General features: G+C 38.5%; 2 non-coding genes across 2 annotated transcripts; both read right to left on the bottom strand.

Annotated features, from left to right (window-relative positions):
* On the bottom strand, positions 1 to 72 carry trnaq-cug. Its single transcript has one exon. It is a non-coding gene; the product is annotated as a tRNA-Gln (tRNA).
* Positions 73 to 1,093: 1,021 nt separating this feature from the next.
* Positions 1,094 to 1,176, bottom strand: trnal-cag. The gene has a single exon. It is a non-coding gene; the product is annotated as a tRNA-Leu (tRNA).
* Between the last annotated feature and the right edge of the window lie 8,499 nt (positions 1,177 to 9,675).

Here is a 9,675-nt window from a genome sequence, read left to right on the forward strand (position 1 = left end):
AGGTTCCACTGAGATTTGAACTCGGATCGCTGGATTCAGAGTCCAGAGTGCTAACCATTACACCATGGAACCACTATGCAGCACCTGGCAACTTCACTGGAACACCCGTACATGATATCACCATGTATGGACAAGTATGTTGATGCAGAGAAAAAGCAATCCTGTACTGGCTCACCCACTTCAGGAAGTTAGCTAATCTTCCACAGACAAGAGGTGATGCAGGAAATTGCAACTAAAGCCATCGTTCTGAAAGACTTCCTACAAACAATTAATCCAGAAACAAATAATCAAGAAACAAATAAGACCACTGTAAAATTAAACATGATACAGTGCACAAACACGTCATCATTTATTCCATTATATACAAAATGCAAGAATATATCGTGGCTCGTCTTTTGCCACAACGCAACATCATCATGTCAGGAGCTGTGTTAGCCATACATGCAAGTGCAACATTAACGCTGGACCTCTACTGTGTACCTCCCGACTGCCGTGATGAAAACCACAATAGTTGATAATCGTTCACGTCTCAGAATTATGAAATTTGTTTCATCTTTGTTATGTCATGTACGGATTGTGCTGACAGCTGCTCAAGATCAGATGAAAGCCAGACTACCTCGACATGGGGTCACGCAGGTTTGATCACATTGCTTTCACTCATTTTTAAAATCAGCAGATTTGAACTCAGATCCCTGGATTCAGACTCCAGAGAGCTAATCGTTCCACCATGCAAGCACTGCAAATTATTGTAGAAAAACACACACACTGTATAAAACACATTGTATCATGCTAAGTCTTCACAGGTAGAGACTCTAGAGACTCACATACTCAAGAAACAAGCTGTGCAACAGGAAACGTACTACGTCATGCACACTACAGAGCTTATATTAGAAAACCACAGTGAGAACAGAGAATGTAAATTATGTGGCGACACACGCACAGAGATACAGGTTGACGAGATGTCAGAGACTGCCAACCCATTCGGGATGAGGATGCAGTAGAAGTGCATTCTGTCATTGACACCAAACACAAATAACTGCTGACAGTCCTCAGGGTCATGTCATAGGCAGCAGCTGCAGTGAAAAACAGCAGCTGTCAGAAGTGGGATTCAAACCCACACCTCCAGGGGAGACTGCAACCTGAACGCAGTGCCTTAGACCGCTCGGCCATCCTGACTATGAAAGTTAAAATGTAGTGGACATTTTCAATATGCAATCATATATCACAGCTCATCCTTCTTCAATAAGGAGCTGTGTTTGCCAAACATGCAAGCGCACAGTCCTGACTGGTTACTTTGGAACATTAGCGCTGCATCTCGACTGTGTACCTGGTGACTGCCGTGATGAAAAACACAGCAACACAACAACAGTTGCTGCCGTCATAACGTTCGAGAAATGAAAAATCTTTGTCAATCTTCTGTATGGATTGCGTTTACACCCGCTCAAGATCAGACCACAATGAAAGCCAGACTACCTCCAGATGTGGTCACGCAGGTCCGATCACATTGCTTTTACAAATCTCATTTGTAAAAAAACAGGTCCCACCGAGATTTGAACTCGGATCGCTGGATAGAGTCCAGAGTGCTAACCGTTACACCATGGAACCAATAGTTTTTTATGATTTCTATTTAATGTTGCTTTATATTTGAACTCCACTACATTTCAAGGAACTCTTGTACTTGCCACTTGACTACAATTAAGCATAAAAACACAGTGATGAGATTTCTGTATTAAATATGGTGAAATTTATAGGTTTAACTACCCAGCAGTATATAATGTCAATGCTTGCTCATCCTATCCAGTCCAATATCAACGATATATTACTGATCATAGGGGTTTGACACTTTAGGTACATTTTCATACATCTATAACTGCTCTCACGTAACATTCTGACCACAGAGCAGTAATTTTACTTGTCACTGATTCTTGGGAATTTGGATAAAACATGTTGTAATTTTGAAAATAAAAAGTTAGTTAAATGACAAAAGCTTAAGGTATATCATTATAGACCAAGGTCTTGGCTGTTCAGCAATGTACTGCAACCTCCTCATTTTGTATTTTTTTTTATAAAATAGGCGTTTTCAAGTTATTGCTTTGTTTTTGTCAACACCGTCAGACACAATAAAAAGCAAATTATTTTATATATATGTGGTCGAATATGTATTTATAGTTTTAAAATCATTATCTGGCATTCTTAGTATACATATATACTGTTAAATGTTGAATACTCACTTTTGTTCATTTTTATACTGTATACATATTTTAGTATTAAAAGAGACTATTACTTTAATAACTCAACAGCACTGAAGAAACATATTGTAAGCATATTCATTTAAAACAAATAAAACTCCCTCTGACGGTGGTGACACTAATCTGACGGTGGTGACAATTACAATAACAATAACAATCCTGAACACTGTGATAAACATTTTCAAGCAATATAAGGTACAACTAAGCAATATCATTAAAAGCACCCCATCCCCATATAATCAAATATCAAATCATCATAAAAAATAGTCATCACCAGTAGGAATAATGTACAATGCATCACTGACATCATCTAGTGCCCCCTACTCATAAAATAATACATTATATTATTCTGTAAACTGGACTGTAAACTGTATATTGGGCGTGAAGAACAGATAAGAATTGGCTGTTATTAATACAAGCACCCCATAAGTAAAAAGAAATCAGTACCAACAGCAATAAAATTCATCTTGTTAAATTCATCTCTGACCTCATATTTAACTGACATGTAGTGCCCCCCCCAAACTAATATAGATCATATTTCTATAAACTAGACTGTAAACTAGACTATAAACTGTGTATTGGACATGAAGAAAAGGTAAATGAATAACTACGTCTTACAGTCTTTTTCCATTCACTGAAATGTTTCAGAATACAGAACGCATTCTGTGTAAATACCACAAAACACACACATTCATATTTGAACTCCCGTGAGTATTCCCTGACTTTTTTACATCACTCCACCACTCATTTAGCTTTATCGGGAAGTATACGGTGTATATGTTTCTCCTCTATGAAGTCCATGACTTCAGCAGACAGGTCGTATATCTCCCTCGTCCTGCTCACACGACCTGGTGATGACGGTTCCACAAGTTTGACCAGAATATGGTCAAATGGTATGAAGCACATATCCTTTCCAGATGCTTTTGGATAGAATCGTGTGTTGGGCCCATGAGGGTGGAAGAACTCCACTTCCACATCTTGATGATGAGCGTCCACAGTGACAGCCTTTGCTAACCACCAGTTCTGGTCATAAATGACTGCAAGCCAATCTCCACAATGAACTAAATCAGCAGATAGCTCTGTCACAGTCCCATCAGGACCACTCTTGGTCAGTGGTTCTTGCTCCATTGGCTCTTGCTCACCTTCCTCCCATTCCATTTCCTCCTGCGTTTCTGGGTGATCTGAGCCCTTTCTCTTACGTTCTCTTGATACTTTTTGTCTACGTTTCCAATCCTTTCTCTGACTTCTCTTTTCCCTTTCATTCAAGTCATTGATATTTTTTATCTTCCCTTTCTTTACCCTCTTCTTCCATCTTTGAGGTATTCCTCCTTCAACTCTGCATCACTCTGAATTTTCTCTCTCCGTTTCTTTTGATATTCCCTGTTTCTTCTCCTTCTTTCCTCCACAGATAGCTGCTGCCTAGCCATAACTTCCTAAAATACATAAAGTCAAACTTGAGTGTAATGACTATGAAATTGAGGGGAATTACAGTGAATGTTAGATTTGGTTAAATGTTGTCATGCCATTTTTATTTGGCTTTAGTCATTGGAGATGTAATGACACAAGCCAAATGAACATGGCATAATAGTGACTTGAGAGAGGGGAAGACACATCCCATCCCCTAGGGTCGGACGATATGGAAGAAATATAGGGGGAATTACAATAAAAAGGGATTAATGAAACATTACAGGTCATATTGGTATTTTATTGTGAACAACAATTTTATTCTAGCCTCCATTAAGGACATTTTGGAGGTTTTTGTCAGCACCGTCAGACTGTATGTCACCACCGTCAGACAGAAAACCTGACGGTGGTGACAAAAACCTACTCTTTCACATGATATGCATGAGTTGTTATCATTAGCCATCTTGCTTCCCCTCTGTTGCTAGCTACTTCATACCTCTTCTTAAAAACATTTCTTAAAAACTTCTTATACATTTATGTCAAAATCTAATGTAATATTTTTATACAAAAGAGATGGTGTTGACATGTTATGGTTGCGACAGTAGCAGTTTCCAAAAATATGAACCATTTTAAGAGAAAATTGCTAACTTACAGGAGCTTGAGCGATCTTGAAGCGTGCAGTGGAGCTGAAGGTTTGAAAATGGGGTCCTCAGGAATGTAGCTGACCTTGTAGGTGCCTGATTTTATTGCTTTTTATAAATATCTGACGGTGGTGACAATATGTGGGACACATTTTGAGCAACCACAAAATAATAGTAAATATTGTTCAAACCTCCCAGTTTGTAGTTTTTATACATATTGTAATGACTCTTTCATGTGGTAAATATATTATTCAAGTCAATAATTACTTTTTTTTAATCAAGTTGAAATTATTATCTCCTACCTGAGGATAACTGATTTTGTAGGCCATAGGCCAGCATATAATCATTAAATTAATAAAAAATAAAAATAAACCTATAAAAGAACCTTACATATGTGCAAGGACCCCCTGATTATAACCTTGATTCTTTTTTTCATGAAAATGTTAATTATTTCCAACAGAATTCGCACTTTTCTTAGTGGGACATGTTTTTGCCAAAGTTTCAAGAACCAGTGTTGTGATAGAGTTTTTTTTAGATTGGGCTATTACTACATGTACTTCACTGAAGGATCTGAAAACTTCCACCTCTGTGTATGTGTCTTTTTTGGGTTGTTCGTTTGCTTGTGAACAACCATGTTTGGTTGATGGTGTTCGTTATTACTGAAGACAAAAACACCATCCTCTGTCAACACTGATGCATTACAAGCCAGACATGCCGGCACTGGCTTCTGTGTACATATTCTACCACAACATACATATCCTGTAAGAGCATAAAGCTTTTCTGTGTATTGACTGGATTCAGTTTTGTAATCCTGTCAGATGAAGCTGGATCTGATGCACAAAATAATCAAACAGCGTCACCTGCTGGATTCTTGCTGTATGTACACAACAAGAGGCAAAACATTTCAGACACAGTGTGGATGATGTGCACGCTGAAATATATTTTACTGACTCTGTACCTGATATACTTCCCTTCGTATATGTTGACCTCCATCTGGTTGCAATGAGAGCAACTCATTCATGTAGATTTGGTTGTTGAAGACTGTGATCTCTCCTCTAAAATGTCCACACAGCCAATCACACAGATGCTGTCATTAACCTGCACTCGTGCTGATTTGGTCAGCCGAGCTGTCAATCACCACTGTTCTCAACACACCAAAACAACCACTGGAATATAAAGTGGTCACATCTGTAACCTTTTTCTTCCTATTTACAATTATAAGACACACTTTGGTTTTTTTTTTTTGCTACAAATCCAATTACTTTATTTCAGGCTGTAAACAATGTTATCTAAACACACAAGACACTTTAGCCACCACATAATTCCATAAAGTCAAATACAGTTGTTGGGTTTAGTTTAATTTGTTTCTTTTTCAGAATTATTCATTCTTTGACTCGTCGTGTTGTGTAACCGAGTCTTGGACAAGTTTACAAAAATTAAATATACATAGAAAATGAATGCACTGACACAAGTTAGATTCAAACATTTCTATGTAAACAAAGTGAAAAAGTGCTTTCCTCAATGACAATAAAAATAATGCGCAGTGCATAATGTACTGACACAAGTTAGACTTGTCAAAGCAAACAAAGTGTAAAAGTGCAGTCCATAGTAATGTCATCATGTCCATGATTTAATCTTCAATAACCTTAGCCCGTGGGTCATATTTGGCAAATTTCTTGGGTTTCTGAAAGCCTCGCTGATGTGTGTCAGTCCCGGTGGTTTCTTTGCGGCTGGCTTGCTAACGTTAGCGTCTTTAGCAGCCCGGGCGTCCTCATACGCTTTCCAAACTCCGTCAAAACGATGGTTATGAGTCAGGTGGCTGATCAGGTTTGAAGTATTACAGCTCGTGCTATTTCTCTCTCCTCGTGGAACTCGCTTGGAACATTTGTTACGAATAACCAGCGAACTGTCTCCTTCAGAAACTCTGAAGAAGTCTCACTGTTTTCTGTTTTCAGAAGCACGCTGTGCCGCATGCTGCATTCAGGGTGTAACGTAAATTCCCCCGTTCCCTCGTTTGCTCGTCGTTCTTTCGGCCTATTTCAGTTAATGTTTCTATTTTTTTATGTGTAACGTGTGGAAAAATACTTCGAAGATTAATTCAAGTCAGCAACGAACTAATTTTGATCGAGTTAACGAGTTGTTTTCTGACATGAGGGGGTATTTTGGATTTTCCCCAGTGAGGAAGAGTTTTTCTGATTATGCCTGACGTCACTTGAATGCAGCATAGACTGCAGGCCATTCTGAAAGCACCGCCATGCTGATAAAAATATGAATGAGTACTGTAACCCAGCCTTCATTTCAGCCAGTTCAGGCTGTTATAATGTTTGTTGAATATGTAATGTCCCTTTAATTTTTTATGACAACACCGTAATACGGCTGTTTTACGACCGCCACTGTGTTTGTGACAATGTGCGGGCTCAGACAGTCATTGCTGCAGCAGGATACAGATGTGCTCTACACCTCCTTGCCTCGTATTGCATGCTGATATGAGACTTTCTCACTAGACTGATCCTGTTCCCCTGGGGCTATTGAGGAGAAGAACTTCTGGCTTCTGTCACGCCACCTCCTGGACTTCTTTCAAAGTTGCAGGCATTTTGTTTTGTTTCTTTGATGGCCAGCGCTCTTTTTTGTTAAAGACTCTTAAAGTACACCTTTGGATTTAAAGAGACTCCTGATTGAAGACCATCCGGTTTTTTGTTTTTTGTGTTTTTGTTTTTTTTTGGACTGAGATAACTGCACAATTGTATTAATAATTAAGTTTCCTTTAAGGTTCAGATTTAAAGCATTTTCTTTAAAGTGTGATGAGGTTAGATGAACTTCAGTCCTGTAATTTTTGTAAATAAACTGGATCGATAGTAAACTGCTATCAGACTCTGAGTACACTCTGTTTATTGGTTACAGTACCAGTACATTTTTCTGTGTTTGTGGCATCCATGTACCTTTACCTGTCGTGTGTTGTATTTTTTGGATGAGCAAAAAACAGACATGGTCATTTGATCACGACAACATTTACTCATCATATATTACATTTTATAGTCAGTCACACAGGTGTGATCACTTTGCTTTGACAACTCTTGTTTTTAAAATCAGGTCCCACCGAGATTTGAACTCGGGTCGCTGGATTCAGCGATTATACCCCATCCCCATATAATCAAATATCAAATCATCATAAAAAATAGTCATCACCAGTAGGAATAATGTACAATGCATCACTGACATCATCTAGTGCCCCCTACTCATAAAATAATAACTTCATCTTTAAACATACCACACCATTCTGTTTTTAGAGAAAGCATTCAAACATGCAGTTATTCTTATAATTCTTTATCAAAGGTGTTGTACAATAGGAATGCACAACGAAATGCAGTTGGAGCTTCCTCCATGCTACACACACACACAGAAAATGTCTGAAAGATACACAAATCTTTAATTTAGAGCATAATTTAACAATAAAAGAAAAGACAATATGTTGTATTATTTAGGTTAAGTTCAGCACACCATTATCTAAGTGTCTCTCACAGGAGATGGACCTTGCACAATGGTCTTTCCTGCCCTCTGGTTGATTTTCTTCGGAAGGGATTGTTTTAACAGTCAAACCGAGCAAAACAAAAGTCACTTCATTAAAGACTGCTTGAGTTTCTTGTCTGTTACTACACCTCACCTCAACCCGACATTAAAGTGCAGTCACTGCCCCGGTCACTGGATTGAGAGTCCAGACTGCTAACCAGAACCACAGATGTGGCTTCACGATGCATGAAAACTTCATTTCCTCAACGATTGTCTTTTTCATCACAGCAGTCAATGCTCCAAAGTAACCAGTCAGGACTGTGCGCTTGCATGTTGGCAAACACAGCTCCTCATTGAAGAAAGAGGAGCTGTGATATATGATTGCATATTGTATTGTATTGTATTGTATTGTATTGTATTGCTGCAGTTCTCGTGCATCCTCAGTCAAATTGGTTGGTAGCCTCTGACATCAAGTCAACCTGTAGCTCATCATTTACATACTCTGTTCTGATTCTAACATACACTGATATAACCTCAGTATGAGCTTTTCCAACACGTGTGCTTGTTTCTGTCTAAGACAAACTGCAACAATGACTGTCCAGCATCCACTAGAGACTCAGATATTCAAATGAAGACCTTAGTATTAATTTGTGGACAGAGGTGAGCCTAAATTAGAGTTGTTCCACTGAAGATGTGATTTTTTTTTAATGTCTCCGTGTGTTAAAACCAAACAGACAGTACTGGCACCAGCTGTAAGACAATAATAAAGTTCATGAGTTATAAAGTTTTACTCAGTAACTCTGGGGTTTATAAGAGGAAGCTCCCTCCTGACAGGGAGTTTGCTCTTCTTGGAGCCTCAGAGGACTCATCAGTGCTCCCTGCAAACATACAAGCAGCTCTCCTAATGGGCATGGTATTAGCAAAAAAACATTCAAAAAAATTGGAAAACACCAACTCCACCATGCTTCAAAAACTGGTTGCATGAATTGGTTTCAGCCATTCACTGAGAAAAACTGCGAAATATTAATTGTAAATGCCAACTCACATTAGAGAAAACATGGGGTCCCGTTCTGCAACATTTGGAATCATCCTAATCACATTTGTATTCATTGTTATATCTTTTTTATTGCCTGCTGTTACTCTCTGTACAAAGATGTTTAAGGATTATCATGGAAGTCTTAAGGTACACTTTTTGTGCCCTTTGGCAAGTGTCATCATGGCTTTTTTGTTGTTGTTGTTGTTAATCTGTACCCCTCTCCATCAGTCAGAAGTGCGTGTGTGGGTGTGTGTGTATAGGTGACAGTGTTGGTTTTATTTGTTTGCTTGTTTGTTTGGTTTGTGTGTGTGTGTGGGCGGGGGGATTTGGGGGTATGACTGTTTTCTTTTTTGTTATGATAAATTCGTTAATAAAAATAATAATTAAAAAAAAGAAAAAGTATTGCACGAAAAAAAAATCTACAGCAAATGGCAGTGTGTAGAAAATAAAGTGTACCGTGACTGTAGGCATGACACAGTGAAAAGGGGAAAATTTGTGAAATAGGACTATAAAGAACAAACTATACAGAATAAAATATCAAAATAGCAAGCAGTAGTAATAAGAAATATTGTATATATATATATATTTTAGCTGTTATTGTACAGTGTAATGGCGTGTGGCAGGAAAGATTTCCTGTGTCTGTCCCTTCGACAGCGGAGCTGTAGCAGCCTGTGGGAGAAGGTGCTCCGCTGTCTGTCCACTGTGTGATGGAGAGGGTGCTGATCATTGTCCATGATGGATAACAGTTTATTCAGCGTCCTCCTCTCCACCACAGTCTCAAAAGACTCAAGTCTGAGTCCGAGTACAGAGCCAGCCTTTTTGATGATCTTATCAAGTC

Source organism: Chelmon rostratus, chromosome 5, assembly GCF_017976325.1.
Source record: "Chelmon rostratus isolate fCheRos1 chromosome 5, fCheRos1.pri, whole genome shotgun sequence".
Taxonomy (NCBI): domain Eukaryota; kingdom Metazoa; phylum Chordata; class Actinopteri; order Chaetodontiformes; family Chaetodontidae; genus Chelmon; species Chelmon rostratus.